The following is a 16,432-nucleotide window of genomic DNA, read 5'->3' on the forward strand; positions in this document are numbered from 1 at the left end:
CAAGGAATCGTTCATAACCGACTCATCACTACTCTGAATCATCAGTAATGAGCTCCTGGAGAAACTCCGTGTTCCAGGTGGAGGATGAAGACCCTCTGCCGGGATGGAGCGACTGTAAGACCCCTGTAACGGTGACTTTCTAGTCTTTATGGGGTTTATTCTCTTTGCAACACCGAGTCCCACACTTTGAGATCCATGAGCTAGGCTAACTAGCCGGCTAACTAATCTTAGCTTCAATAGGTTTCATCCGCAGGTTAAATATTCTACATTTAGTGAGTTATAAATAAATATAAATATATTCTGTAGAATAATGAAATTATCTTTGCATAAATTAAAAATACAAACATTGAAAACAAGCATTTGAAGGTAGTAAAGTGGCAGTAAATCACGTTTGAAAACAGATGAGAGAATGAAATAGAGAAACACAGCAAAATAACAGACTTAATGAAAAAGAAAGGAAAAATATGCGTTGGTGTATAAATGCTGTTATTTGCTGCTTTTAGATTTAGTGTTTGTTCTCAGCGTTTTAATTAAATCATCACGATGTCCAGTGCGACTCCCGAAGTTACAAACAAACAGTTTACACAATAACACTTCATTAAACTGCACCATTTTCACATGATGAATAACAGCATTCACTAACAACCAATTTCATTATCCATTATTATCCATTCCATTAGTTATTGCAGAATAAAAACCCATAAAGTTTGGAAACTCACTGTTCCAGCAGTCGTACAGTCGCTCTATTAAACATTTTTCTACTTTTGAACATCAGGTAGCTGCTGAGTGTGTAAGTAGTAGTAGAATATAGTAGACCCTTTAGACCAGGGGAGTCCAAACGTTTATTTACTAAAGTCCTGTATTAGATCTGTTACATATGAATTGTGTGTGGACACGACGTCTCTCCTGAAGGTTGTCGGTTACAAGACGGAGACAAAAAGTTATGGACGGCAAACTTTTTTTAATGACCATAAAGTGTAATCTATTAATATAAAGTGTGGGTTTGGTCATATGAGGGGATTTCAGTCAGCATCAGGGGGTAATTTTGCTGGTGTCGGCATAAAGACTAACAGCAGTGTGTAAGAGCAGTGTCTCTGTTGTGTTACAGCTCCATCAACACTTTAATCTCGTAAGAAGCGCGAGACTGAGAGGAACCACCACATCCAGAGTCCACCCACATCCAGCTCAAGTTCCAGCTGTGGAGGAGAAACCAGCTGCAGCTCAAGTTCCAGCTGTGGAGGAGAAACCAGCACAAGTTTAATATTCAGTCAAAGCTTCTTCAGCATCTGTGAGTGACGTCCAGATCTACACACACACACACACACACACACACACACACACACACACAACAATACCTATATTAAGTACTGTATTTTTCGGACGCACAGAGAGCGGACGGCCGAGGTGTTTTAGCTGTGCAGATCCGACTGAAAGTGAAAATTATCGCCACCGCAATGAAGCTTGAGGATTTTGGAGGTGGACCATCGTGGAGTTTATTAATGAGACGTAAAGACCTGTCCATAAGGTCACGGACGACTCTGTGTCAGCAGCTCCCTCCCGACTACGAGGAAAAAGTTTCAAACTTCCGCAAATTCACTCGTGCAAAGATAGCGGAGCATTCCATCGTCCCGCACGACATCATTCATATGGATGAGGTTCCGCTGACATTTGATCTGCCGCTTAACTCAGACTGTGAACAGAAAAGGTGAATCATTCATCGTGCTAAAATCAACTGGCCACGAAAAAACACACTTTACCTGCGTACTGAGCTGTACGGCGTCGGGAGAAAAACTTTCACCGATGATCCTCTTTAAATGGATTACGATGCTAAAAGAAAAACTCCTGGAAGAAATTGCTGTCAAAGTAAACAAGAAAGGATGGATAACGGAAAGACTAATGAAAGAACGGCTGACGCAGTGATACGGCAAGAGGAGGATTTTTTCACACGAACAAGGCATCGCTCGTTCTGGACAGCATGAGGGCTCACGTAACAGATTCTGTGAAAGAAGCCATCAAGAGGACAAACTCCATTCCAGCTGTGATTCCCGGGGGCATAACAAAGTATTCAGTGGGAGGTTTGGATGACAAGGGGGGAGAAATCCTTCACTAAAACGGGCCGAATGAGAAGAGCAACTTATGGACGAGTCTGCAAGTGGATCCTGACAGCGTGGAGCACGGTCAAAAATCCACTATAATCAACGGGTTTCTAAAGTCTGCACTACTGTGTGTTGAAGAGGGCAGCACGAGCTCAGCGGGGAATTTGCCTTCAGATGAACATGAACAGAGCGACAATGAAAACGATTCTGAGAGAACATCAGATGAAGCAATTCTGAGGCTGTTCAACTCCGACCCTGAAGGAGATGACTTCACTGGTTTCAGTTCACAGGAGGACCATTGACTTTACTGGTAGGCTCCTGTTTTGTTACAAGCCGTGTTACAGGCACTGTCTTTCGTTAAAGCCTGTGTTAAGTTGTTTAGTTTCAGTGTAGGCTTATAGACAGGTGCGGCTTATTTATGTTAAAAATATATCTTTTTTTAAAATTCAGTGGGTGTGGCTTATACATGGGTGCGCTTTATAGTCCAGAAATTACGGTAGTTGATGCTTTTGTTACTTCTAGATTAGATTACTGTAACACTTTACTGTCTGGGTGTGTGAGTAAGTGCAGAAATAAGCTTCAGTTAGTTCAGAATCCAGCAGCAACAGTCCTCACTAGATCTAGGAAATATGACCACATCACTCCTGTTTTTATCATCTACACTGCTCTCAATTACAACTCGCATTGATTATATAATACCACTACTGACGTATAAAGCACTTAACGGTATGATCCTCCACGCCTACTTAGATCAAAAGGTGCTGGTTATCTGTTCCTCAAATAATGAAGACTACAGCAGGGGGCAGATCTTTCTCTTATAAAGCCCCACAGTTATGGAACAACCGTCCAATCAGTGTTCAGGACTCAGACACAGTCTCAGTGTTCAAGTCGAGGTTAAAAACACATTTATTCAGTCAAGCCTTTGATTAGTAGATTTTTTCTCAGGTAAAGGCTCAGATCTGGAGGGAACATGGATATAGAGTGTTTGGTGAACTGGGATATTTGTATGCTGTCGTCCCCTCACATTCACACGTTCACTCGGGTTTGTTGACGGTGGTGTGGTGGGTCGTCTCTTATCCCAGAGATCCCTCATGTCTGTGTTTCCTTCTGCTTCTCCCTTTTAGTTATGCTGCCATAGCGAGTCTTGCCGGAGTCCAAACTGCACAGTGACAAAAACTTTCATACAACAAAATAAAGACACTTAATAATCCATATCCTTCTCTTCCCGTCACCCTCTTCTCTCTCTCTCTCTCTCTCTCTCTCTCTCTCTCTCTCTCTCTCTCTCTCTCTCTCTCTCTCACTTTCTCTCTCTCTCTCTCTTTCTCTCTCTCTCTCTCTTTCTCTCACTCTCTCTCTCTTTAATAACAGAAACAAAACACACACTATATTTAAACATGTAATTTGTATTAACTATTACAATAAAGATAGATCTATTTTTGTACTTTATTATATGTATAACATGTGCTCACATGCTGAATCTAAACCTGCCCAGAGCTTTGCAGATATTTTGCTCTCCACTGCTGCTATTTCCTGTTCTTAATGAATTATTGAGGAAGTTGTGTATTAAGTGATTGATCTGTCGTTTGGCCTTTAGTTTTTCCTTCCATTTATTTCTCTCAGATTCCAAAGTTTCCTCCAGCAGAGCAACACGTTCCTCCAGTCGATCTCTGTCTCTCATCAAATGATCTCTCTCATCCTTTGCAGTCTTCTTCTCTTCTTCACAGTAAATCAGGGAATTCTGGAGATCCCTGGTGGTTTGGAGCTGTGAGGTGATCATCTCCTCAATGTCTAGTTTGGTCTTCTTTTTTTCTTGCCTGAATTTATATTGCTCAAATTTTAAAGTTTCCTCCAGCTGAGCAACATGTTCCTCCAGTCGCTCTCGGTCTCCCATTAAATTATTTCTCTCATGCTTTGCAATCTTCTTCTCTTCTTCACAGTAAATCAGGGAATTCTGGAGATCTCTGGTGGTTTGGAGCTGTGAGGTGATCATCTCCTCCATGTCTAGTTTGGCCTTCTCTTTTTCTTTCTCAAATTTATTTTGTACAAATTCCAAAGTCTCCTCCAGCTGGGCAACACGTTCCTCCAGTCGCTCTCGGTCTCTCATAAAATTTTCTCTTTCATGCTTTGCAATCTTCTTCTCTTCTTCACAGTGGTTCAGGGAATCCTGCAGCTCTCTGGTGGTTTGGCGCTGTAAGGTGATCATCTCCTCCATGTTTAGTTTGGCCTTCTCTTTTTCTTTCTCAAATTTATTTTGGACAAATTCCAAAGTCTCCTCCAGCTGAGCAACATGTTTCTCCAGTCGCTCTCGGCCTCTCATTAAATTAATTTTCTCTTCCTCACAATGATTTAGGGAATCCTGCAGATCCCTGGTGGTTTGGACCTGTCTAATGATCATCTCCTCCATGTCTAGTTTGGCCTTCTCTTTTTCTTTCTCAAATTTATTTTGTACAAATTCCAAAGTGGCCTCCAGCTGAGCAACACGTTCCTCCAGTCGCTCTCGGTCTCTCATTAAATCTTTTTTCTCTTCCTCACAATGATTCAGGGAATCCTGCAGCTCTCTGATGGTTTGAAAGTGTATGGTGGTCATCTCCTCCATGTCTAGTTTGATCATCTCTTTTTCCTTTTCAAATTTATTTTGTTCAAAATTCAAAGTGGCCTCCAGCTGAGCAACACGTTGCTCCAGTCGCTCTCTGTCTCTCCTCAAATGATCTCTCTCATGATCTGCACACTTCTTTTCCTCAGAGTGATTCAGGGAATCCTGGAGTGCCCTGCTGGTCTTGAGCTGTAAGTTATTACTCGTCTTCATGACTCGCTTTTCCTTCTTTCTTTTCTTCTCCCAATAATTTCTCTCATATTTAAGAATGGCCTCCAGCTGAGCGACTTGTTCCGCCAGTTGTCTTCGTTCTCTAATCAAAATCTCTCTCTCATTCTTTGCAGTATTCTGCTCTTTTTTACAGTAATTCAGGGAATCCTGAAGCTCCGTGATGGTCTGGAGCTGTAACTTGTTCCTCTCCTCCATGTCAAGTTTTGCCTTCTTTCCTTTCTCTCTTTTTAATGTGGCCTCCAACTGAGCAACACGTTCCTGCAGTTGTTTTTGTTCTCTTGCCCAGCTTTCTCTCTCACTTTCTACAATTTTCTCTTGTTCCTCATGGATTTTCAGTAAAGACAGAAGCTTAGTGATGTTCTGGAGGTATGTGGCGTTTCTCTCATTTATCTCCTGTTTCCGGTTCTTTCGCTCAGAGGCCAAAGTAGCCTCCAGCTCTTGTACCATCTGTACCAGAATGTCTTTCTCTTCTGTCTCTGGTGTTCTCTTCTCCTTTATCAGATTAAGAAATGAATCCAACTCTGCTGCTACTTTCTCTATGTGTTTCAGTGCCTCCTTCTTTTCAGCAGCCTGTTTAAATTTCTTTTCTCTTATGCTTTGAAAAATCTCTTCCACTTCCATTCTTAACTTTATGTCTTGTTACTCACAGTAACTGATCAGAGAAATGAGAAATACTGACTGTTCTGACTTATACAGACTTGTCCTACTGTGACGTCACACAGTGAAGCCCCGCCCTTCTTCTGCGACGTCACATCTGTGCTCTCCTGCGCATGTGCTGAATGTTGCAGAATCATAAATGACCAGTAGGTGGCAGTGTGATGTGTATTAGAGCTCACTGTCACAGCAGGTCATTAGAAGTAGTGGAGCTCTAATGACGTCATTAATAGCGAGGACAAGACACACAGCAGTTTGGGATTCTTTTATTGACTTTATTAATTAATTGATTTGGAGTATGATTGTGTTTCTGATCAAAGTAAGTTCATGTGTATGGAGTAAAAACAACCTGTAGATTTCTCACTTCCAGACAGTATTATGAGATGTTCATCTGCTGGAAGTTCATGTTTAATGCTGCATGTTTTATAGGATTTATGAGCTGGAAGAAATGTCCAAACATCTCAATTCAACACTGAGTGATTTTTTTGGTAGATATTAGATCTTCTTAGATATTATTCATTTTTTTAAATATCTGTGATTCAAATACACATTTATAAATATAAAGGCTTTTAGTGTATATTAGAGATTAGAACATAAACCGACACTAAAATTAAATACAATAAAAAAGTTATTAACTGAAATTAATCTGAAATTAAACATAAAAAAAAAATCTATCAGTACATTTAAAATTATAACAATATATAATAATAATAATAATAATAATAATAATAATAATAATAATAATAATGATATTATATGTTAAATACAGTGCAGTATTACAGCCTAAATATTTGAATTTATTTCAGATCAATTTTATTCATCCATTAAATAAATGGTGTCAGCGTCAGAGTCGTGTATTCACATGATCTGTTTCCAGGGTTTTCACAAACACAATTCTGTTATTACTGTTCTCTTTTCACAGCGCCGTCTCTTTTAGTTCTAATGAAAGTTCTTATGTATTAAGAGGGAATTTTATGAATGATCAATAATGAAACACCTTCATTCTTCTTCTTCTTCTTCTTTCGGCTGCTCCCATTAGGGGTCGCCACAGCGGATCATCCGTCTCCATACCACCCTGTCCTCTATATCTGCCTCTTTTACACCAACTACCTGCATGTCTTCCCTCACCACATCCATGAACCTCCTCCTTGGCCTTTCTCTTTTCCTCCTACCTGGTGGCTCCATCTTCAGCATTTTTCTACCAATATAATTCACGTCCCTTCTCTGCACATGTCCAAACCATCTCAATCTCGCCTCCCTCACCTTGTCACCAAAACATCCTACATGTGCTGTCCCTCTAATAAACTCATTTCTAATCTTGTCCATCCTCGTCACTCCCAACGAAAACCTCAACATCTTCAGCTCTGCAACCTCCAGCTCCACCTCCTGTCTTTTACTCAATGCCACTGTCTCTAATCCATACAACATCGCAGGTCTCACCACAGTCCTATAAACTTTCCCTTTCATTCTTGCAGATACTCTTCTATCACAAATCACTCCTGTCACTCTTCTCCACCCACTCCACCCTGCCTGCACTCTTTTCTTTACTTCCCTAACACACTCTCCATTACTTTGCACTGTTGACCCCAGGTACCTGAACTCCTCCACCTTCTCCACCTCTTCTCCCTGCAACCGCATCACTCCACTGCCCTCCCTCTCAGTCACACACATGTACTCTGTCTTACTCCTACTGACTTTCATTCCCCTTCTCTCCAGCGCATATCTCCACCTCTCCAGGCTCTTCTCAACCTGCTCTCTACTCTCACCACAAATCACAATATCATCTGCAAACATCATAGTCCAGGGAGACTCCTGTCTGACCTCGTCCGTCAACCTGTCCATCACCACTGCAAACAGGAAAGGGCTCAGGGCCGATCCTTGATGCAGTCCAACCTTCACCCTGAACCAGTCTGTCGTACCTACTGCACACTTTACTGCCATCACACTGTCCTCATACATGTCCTGCACCACCCTCACATACTTCTCTGACACACCTGACTTCCTCATACAATACCACAACTCCTCTCTCGGCACCCTGTCGTACGCTTTCTCTAAATCCACAAATACACAATGCAGCTCCTTCTGTCCTTCTCTATACTTCTCCATCAACATCCTTAAAGCAAATAAGGCATCTGTGGTGCTCTTCCTCGGCATGAAACCATACTGTTGCTCACAGATGGTCACCTCTTCTCTCAGCCTGGCTTCCACTACTCTTTCCCATAACTTCATGGTGTGACTGATCAACTTAATTCCCCTGTAGTTACTGCAGGTCTGCACATCTCCCTTATGCTTAAAGATCGGTACCAGCACACTCCTTCTCCATTCCTCAGGCATCCTCTCCCCTTCCAGAATCCTGTTAAACAATCTGGTTAAAAACTCCACTGCCATCTCTCCTAAACATCTCCACGCTTCTACCGGTATGTCATCTGGTCCAACCGACTTTCCATTCTTCATCCTCTTAATCGCTGCTCTCACTTCCTCCTTACTAATCCTATCTACATCCTGCTTCACCAACTCCACATCCTCCAACCTTCTCTCTCTCTCTGATTTTCCTCATTCATCAGCTGCTCAAAATACTCCCTCCATCTTCTCAACACACTCTCCTCACTAGTCAACACATTTCCCTCTCCATCCTTTATTGCTCTAACTTGCAGTACATCCTTCCCAGCTCGGTCCCTCTGCTTGGCCAATCGGTATAAATCCTTTTCTCCTTCCTTAGTGTCCAACCTCTTATACAGTTCCTCATATGCCTTTTCCTTGGCTTTCGCCACATCCCTTTTAACCTGCTGCCGCATCTCCTTGTACTCCTGCCTACTTTTCTCATCACTCTGTCAATCCCACTTCTGTTTTGCCAACCTCTTTCCCCTAATGCTCTCCTGCACTTCCTCATTCCACCACCACGTCTCCTTGTCTTGCTTTCTATTTCCAGATGTCACACCAAGTACTTTTCTAGCTGCCTCCCTCATCACTCCTGCAGTAGTTGCCCAATCATCCGGCACCTCTTCACCACCACCGAGCCCCTGTCTGACCTCTTCCCTGAACCTCACACTACACTCTTCCTCCTTCAGTTTCCACCATCTTATTCTTCTTTCAAACCTTACTTTCCTCCTCTTCTTCTTCGCCTCCAAAACCATCCTACAGACCACCTGATGCTGTCTAGCTACACTGACCCCCGCCAACACCTTACAGTCTCCAATCTCCTTCAGGTTGCATCTCCTACACAGAAGATAATCCACCTGTGTGCACCTTCCTCCACTCTTATACGTCACCCTATGATCCTCCTTCTTCTTAAAATACGTGTTCACCACTGCCATTTCCATCCTTTTAGCAAAATCTACCACCATCTGCCCTTCCACATTCCTCTCCTTAAAACCATACCTACCCATCACCTCCTCATCACCTCTGTTCCCTTCACCTACATGCCCATTAAAGTCTGCCCCAATCTCCAATCGTTCTTTCCTAGGTACACCATCTACCACTTCATCTAATTCACTCCAGAATCTTTCTTTCTCCTCCATCTCACAGCCAACTTGTGGAGCATAGGCACTGATGACATTTATCATCATCCCTTCAACTTCCACCTTCACGATCATCACCCTATCAGAAACTCTTCACCTCCACTACACTCTTACTGTACGCTTCCTTCAGAATCACCCCTACACCATTTCTCTTTCCATCCACACCATGATAAAACAGTTTAAACCCACCTCCAATGTTCCTGGCCTTACACCCTTTCCACTTGGTCTCCTGAACACACAACACATCTACCTTTCTCCTCTCCATCATATCAGCTATCTCTCTCCCTTTACCCGTCATAGTACCAACATTTAAAGTACCAACCCGAACCTCTACTCTCCTACACTGCTCCTTTTCCTGCCGTCTCTGTAGACGCCTTCCTCCTCTCCTTCTCCTCCTTCGGCCAACAGTAGCCCAATTTCCACCGGTACCCTGTCGGCTAACGATACCTGTGGCGGTCGTTGTTAACCCGGGCCTCGACCGATCCGGTATGAAATTCTCATTTGTGATCCGCATATTTGATTTGGCACATGTTTTACGCTGGATGCCCTTCCTAACGCAACCCTCCCCATTTACCCGGGCTTGGGACCGGCACTAAGAGTACACTGGCTTGTGCCCCCCTAATGGCTGGGTTAATGAAACACCTTCATTACTGTTAGTTATTTACATATTTATTTACAGTAATAAAACTATTTCTGTAAAAAAGAGAAAGAAATGATCATTAAAAGCAAAATAAATTAAATGATGAATCCAGTGGAAGAGACCGACAGCACGATGACCTGAAAGAGAAAAACAGAGATGTGTTACTTTACATAATGTGTGTGTTTGACCGGTACACAGTGTGTGTTTAGTAAAGTTTTGTAGGACATTAAGAGGACAGTATGACTTACGCTGTAGATGGAACCACTGCATGTTCCTGGATGGATGGAGGTAGGGCTTGGTGGGGCGGCTGCTCCCTGTCCACTGCTCAGCCATAGTGATACACAGTGACCTCCTGCTCACCAGCTTTCCATTCAACTCTGATGGCATTAGTGTCTTCATCCAGAGAGGAATATCAGACAAATCCAAAGCCTTTGCACCATCCATTGTGCAGTACCACCTGAAGGAGTGAGTGAGGAGATACAGAAAGCAAAAACATGAGCATTACACCACTCTCATGTAGAAAACCATGAGAAATAACAAGCACTGTCTGTATCCCATAATATAAACAGATCAGCTGTGTTCTTTTATTATCAATGTTCTGGTCTCACTGGTGAATGAACAATGAAGCACTTTTATTTAAAAGGTCATTTTCTGAGAGCAGAAACTTGCTGCAAGTGTACACTGGTTCTGGTATAATAGAGGATCTGATCCTGAGTGAATACTTTATTGGGAAAGGAATAAAATATAGGGATTAGTGATTGTAAGTGACAGTTGCACTGGTGATGTTTCCATAAGGCAAGAACAAATCACGCAGGAGATTTTGATCCACACCGTAGTTGAGGTTCTTCACAAACAGTTCGACTTCCTACAGAAAACAGAACAAATTCAGCAACCAATGTTTGAGTGCATGTGTGTGTTTGTATTGCTGACTTCAATAATACACACTGATCAATCACTCAGTATTAAACCAATTATTACATGTGACCAAACACAGCCGTGACCAAAACCTGCTCCAGATCATGAAAGTCTCTATAAAACACACTGGAAATAGAATCAGAACAGTACCTGTGTGTCCAGTCTGAGAGGCTGCGGTGTGAATCGCCTGTTCCACTGCTGCTGGTTTTCTTTTCCAGGATCTGCAACTGGAACATCTGTAGATGCAGACAGTCATCTCATGTAAGCATCCATTCAGAAGGTAAATTTAGCTAACATTAATTGTTCTCTTCTGTTTTAAATCTTTAACTGCACTTAACACAAAACTAATCGGACGGCTTTGACTCACTCTGTGGATGGATGTTCTTGTTGGCGTTGGGTCTTGGGTCTGGGCAGGGTTTTAAAGGTGGGATGGTTTCTACCTTCTTGCCATGACTTCGTCCCTGGGTGGTCTGAGAGGGACTTAAGTACACAGTCCCGCTGCCCAGCACCCTGTTTTTTCTACTCGAACCTCATCAGGAAATGAAAACATCACATACCCGATGTCTTTTAAGCGTCCGTTCTCCATCATGACCTGTACGGGACAGCGAGCAGAAACACAAAGCAAAGAACGCACATCAAACGTGTTAGAGGTTCACAATATCAGAGCTCTCCACATTCAGAAAATACTCCAGCTGAGTACGGGGAGGAAACCCCAAGTTACTGGGAAAGAAGGAAAATGTAAGGATCAGTAGTTATAAATGACGTGTGCAGTGAGGACAGTCCCAAATCTCAGGAACGCTTCATACCCGTCCGTCATCCACAGTACAGTCCAGATTTCTCAGCAGCAGTGTGACTGTCTACAGAACAACAACATGCAGTGTGTTCATCACTTCATTTACATTTCTTTAGGTAAAAAAAAAAAAAAAACCAGGAAACATTTAGCATTGGACTTTTCAGTAAGTTGTGCTGTGTGATTCATGATAATCAGATTTATGGTGAGACATAAACACCTTCAACAAAGTCAGACTCATAAATAATAATTTACCTGATTATCTACACACAGTTTCTACATTTTCTCACATTCTCTAAAGTCTCCAAAAGTCCGAAGGACTTCAGTCTGTTCTTTTTTGATCCTCCATCATCTGCTTCTCCACCTTCTGCTCCTCCACCTTCTGCTCCTCCACCTCTAAAGAAGTGTCAGATAGAGATGGGTTATATATAACATTCATCATGCGCCCAATATTACAAGAAGAGTATCTGTTCTTGATGAAGCCTGTCTGGTCAGGTGAAATAACACAAGGCAGAACTTTCTCCAGATTTACCAGATGGCAGACTTGCTAAGGCTGTTTCTGTATCAGATATAAACTCACTTATTGTAGGAATACATCCATTTTGAAAAAGGCCTCTAATGTTGAAGTGTCAGCAGATAAAGGAGCAGTATATAGTGATTTATAACACTGGAAGAAACAGCCATTGATTGTTTAATTATCAGTACACTTTTTATCATGATCATTTACATTTCTGGTATACAGAATCTATCCTACTGCAAGTGTGTGCTACTTACACTTTTATGAGGACGTTTTTGGAGCTCATTTTCATATACTGTATTCTGTACGTCTACACTAACGTACTTTACAAAGGCTTTAACGAAAGACACATTACACACGGTGTAACGGGTGAAATATGTTGCGCTTCCTTTAGGAGCAGAGCGGTATTTTGGAAAAAAAGACCGGCACTGCACACTTCTGGTATTACTGCATGTGTGGAGACTGAGGATAATGTCCTTTTTATTTTCTGATGCTCATTTCTAAGTTTCTTTGACTAACCCGTAACGCTGTTGCAAACAAAAATAAAAAGCATGAGTTTTGGAAACCTGTCTGTGCTTATATGATTTCTGTTGTAACTGGAGTTAGCGAGCTCTCCCTTCACCCAGACTCAACGTGTTACAACGGCTTGTATCTAAACAGTAGCCGACCAAGAAAGTCATTGTTCACTGTCTTCCTCCTTCCTTTCACAACTACAGTGGTACCTTGACCTACGAGTGCATTAATGTACGAGTTTTCCGAGGTATGAGCGGTCACTCGGTTGATTTTTTTGCTTTGTTACACGAGCAAAAAATTGAGGTACGAGCTTGAGACGCCGCTGCTAGATGGCGAAGCGAAGCCAGAAAGCGAAGATTGTGACGAAAATTAAGATAAGCAAAGAAGAAAAAGTAAAAATTTTAAAGTTTAGGGATACGTAGTGTACAGGAGTGATAGTAAAAAAAACGAGTTTTCCCTCCGCCTCTGCTTATCGCCTTTACCCCCCTCCACACACACACACACACACACACACACACACACACACACACAGGAGATGTGGCGTTTTCTGTGCCGTGCCATTTTAAGTATTTTCAATATGGAAAACTGATTTGATGTGAGAGCAAATGGAGATACGAGCTTGTCCACGGAATGAATTAAACTCGTAGGTCAAGGTACCACTGTATTTCTCTGGGTTGTTTATCTTTTGGCATCGTCGTGCGATGTTTTTCTCCCGATGCTGTGCAGCTCAGAACACAGGTGAGGTGCGCTTTTTTTCGTTTGCGTTTGGAATGCATTGGTCTAATGTTATGGGGTTCAGTTTTTTGGCTTAAAGTTTGTAAAAAGAAAAGTAGCGGCTTATAGTCCGAAAAATACGGTATAAGCAAGTGCTCTCTTAACATGTGCTCAGTTAAAGATTACAGGCTTTAACTTGGCTACATGAAACTTTTCCAAAGCCGAGTATTACATAAGCAGCAGCAACAGCTTACTAAACCACACACAAACTTTAATATCACTACTGCAAACTCCCAGTGAATACGCTGCCAATGACACAGCACAACACTGCTCTATTAAAAAAAATTAATAAAAAAAATCTAAATAATTTTGGTATCCTATGTTTTTTAGCGTAATTTAAAATTGCACACTGTCCAGAAACACAGCAGATTCGTTATTGATACTGGAAATGCAAAACATGGGCATATGTGATCATTTTTTCCCATGTATACAATCTAAAATTCTTTTCAAGCTGGCATTGGAAATGTACAATGATCAGAAAGATGAATGATTAATTGATTTACTGCGAGGCCTAAATCAAAAGGTAGAGACTTAATGCATATTCAATATGCTACATTAAAGGTATAATAGTGTACAACTTTGCAGGATGGTAATTAGAACAATCCCGAACAATGAAAATGCTCTACAATGGCGTCTTTGGTTGTTTACCTTGGCCTTCTTAAAGTCCATCTCTTTGCCGGCGGTCGTGAGGAGAATAGAGAGGCACTCGAGACTTTCCTCGTCATTTTGTGTCAGCAGTTTCACCACGCAGTTATAAATGATGGACTCGGTCAACATCCGCAACTTAAACAGCTCCCCGATGAACTTGACGTTACCCTTGATTTTTCTGCGAGCTTTGTTTTTTGCCTTCTCCAGCTCATCCTGAAGCCCCTCACGATTACTGGCCTGGAAAAGACAATCGTTATCGTCATTAAAACAAAAAATCTGTGCAATTAAAAAAATACAAATATTACACATGAAGATACCATAGAAATTTTACAGAAGGACGGGTTCAAGCCTGATAACAGATGATCCACTTTGGATAATTCACATTGCTTTTGGGTTTTTTGGCCATGGGCACGTTTAACTAAAAAGAGAAATAAGAAGAAAATTCCACAGTTAAAATCACAAATAAGCTTAAATGCACTAAAACATAAAGAAGGAGATGTGATGTTTTACCTACCGCAGCCAGAGACTTACACATGATCCCGTACCCCACGGAGAAGTTGGGCTTATCAATAGCTTTCTCAAAAATCAGGTTGACGACACCCTTAAGTCGCTCCTCTGTGTCGATGTGGAGCTCTTTCACCTGCTTCATCAGCTGATTGAACATCTCTGGCGTCAGTTTGTTAAGGATACCGGCACCGTCCGGAAAAGCTCCTGCACAACACACAACATCAGCACGACTGTATTTTAAATTCATATCTGCATCCAACAGACCAATTTATTGCAATGTAGATCTTTCTGCAACGACAGTGTGCAACTGCAGGATCATGTGCTAACATCAGTTTTCTGGGTTTCGGGGTCCTCTGTGGAATTCCTTCTTTTCATGGAAGGCTTCCAGGCATCCTCAGCCTTCTTCAACTCCACCTCTTCATTCATAGCACATTGAAGAGGAACTTGCAGGGTGGAGGCCTCTCCAAATTGCATTCGGCTGCTAAAAGGGCAAACGTTATAAAGCAAAAAAAGAAGGCAAAATATTTAAGCTATTACTGATATAATTTATTTATTACTAATGATCTGTGAAACAATATTTCTTATTTGGTTTTAAAGTTAAAATAAAGCCCACATGTCAGGAGGCTTACCTTGTGTAGCACCACATCAGGTATGGATGGAAGCCCCTCTGGCTTCTGCATACAATCAGGCATGAACTGGATGCTCAAAAGAAACTCTCTACTATATTGTGTCCTCTTATTCTCCTTCTCAGGCTCTGAGGAAGGAACGAGTGGGTTCGTTCTTCGGCGGCTCAGCTTCCTTCACTTCGATCTCATCTGCTGGTGTTTCTGCTGAAGCCAGATGCTCCACAGGAGACACACTGAAATTCTCGACTGTGGTTGAGACTGGCTCAAGGTCAAAGTCAGACTGCTGGAAAGCGAGCTCTGGCTTATCCTAACACACAAACACACCCAATTAATAATAAAACACCAGGATTACTGTGAATTTGTAGTGTAAATGTAGGTTTCACACATTCACCGAAGTGAACGACAGCATTTCTATCTTTATATATAGTTATTTAAAGAAATACTCCAGTGTTGGCACCTGGCTTTGGTGTGACGGCTTGTGCAGGACCGGGCTCACATGAGTAAAAAATAGTGGAAAAGGGAAATGGTAATACAGGCAAATATAAGGAGGAAGGCTGGTGAGCTATTCGCCAGAAGAATCTGCTTTCTCTATGAATGCGTGTGTGACTGTTACCTGCAGAGGCATAGGGACGGAAAAGACATTTCCTACTGGCAGAGTGGGCTTCCGACTCCTGCCAGCTTCTGATATGATCTCCTCCGTGATGTCCTTGTTGTCCTGGTTAGCATCTCGGACAACGATCTTAATGGGAAATAAATAGCACATGATCAGAGATAAATAGGTTCATTACTCAGTAAATGTACCAGTACTGAAACAAAGAGTAAGCACACGCACCGTTTTCCTCTTCCTTTCCTCTTTTGGTGCACCAGTGCTGGAGTGAACGATACCTGGGCGGGCCGCGTTGTAGGTGCGCTGTGTCTGGGCAGACAAACACGCAGAGTTGAGGTGCTGGGAGCGTTAGATTCAACCCGGGAATTTATCTGGGACGAGTGAGCGTCCGTCCGGGATGTTTCCAGCACCGCATTCCACTCTCACAGCTGGGCATGCTTTACCTGTTTCTCTAAAACCTCCATCTTCAACTCCACCGTTTGCAACTCAAACGAGTCCTCACCTGTGCTCAAAGACAGACACACAGCCGGCATAGTGCTTATAATAGCAGATAGAGTTAAGATACAGAGATGTGATAAAGTGAGAGGGAATGAATATAATCAACACTAGTGATAGTCGAGTTAACTAACTACAGGCACAAAACAGGAAGACAAAAACAATTCAGGATTATTAGAAGAGGAAAAAAGGAGAGATAAATAGTAAAGTTTGTTTGAAAACGCAGAGAGAAATACAAGTCAAACACAGGAAGCTACGTCACAGGAAGCCTGCAAGCAGAGAGTCTCCTTTCCATGTCATGACCTGCT

The 16,432-nt window shown here is 42.1% G+C and overlaps 2 long non-coding RNA genes across 2 annotated transcripts; both read right to left on the reverse strand.

Moving 5' to 3' along the window:
* Positions 1 to 10,510: 10,510 nt before the first annotated feature.
* Positions 10,511 to 11,129, reverse strand: LOC310737546. The gene is made up of 3 exons (XR_014536849.1): positions 11,015 to 11,129; positions 10,798 to 10,883; positions 10,511 to 10,597 (listed from the first exon to the last, which is right to left on the reverse strand). It is a non-coding gene; the product is annotated as an uncharacterized lncRNA (long non-coding RNA).
* A 3,302-nt stretch (positions 11,130 to 14,431) lies between these two features.
* LOC310738024 lies at positions 14,432 to 15,149 on the reverse strand. The gene is made up of 3 exons (XR_014536964.1): positions 15,026 to 15,149; positions 14,724 to 14,877; positions 14,432 to 14,600 (listed from the first exon to the last, which is right to left on the reverse strand). It is a non-coding gene; the product is annotated as an uncharacterized lncRNA (long non-coding RNA).
* Positions 15,150 to 16,432: the final 1,283 nt, after the last annotated feature.

The sequence above is a fragment of the Silurus aristotelis genome, assembly GCF_946808225.1.
Source record: "Silurus aristotelis genome assembly, chromosome: 15".
NCBI classification, from domain to species: Eukaryota; Metazoa; Chordata; class Actinopteri; order Siluriformes; family Siluridae; genus Silurus; species Silurus aristotelis.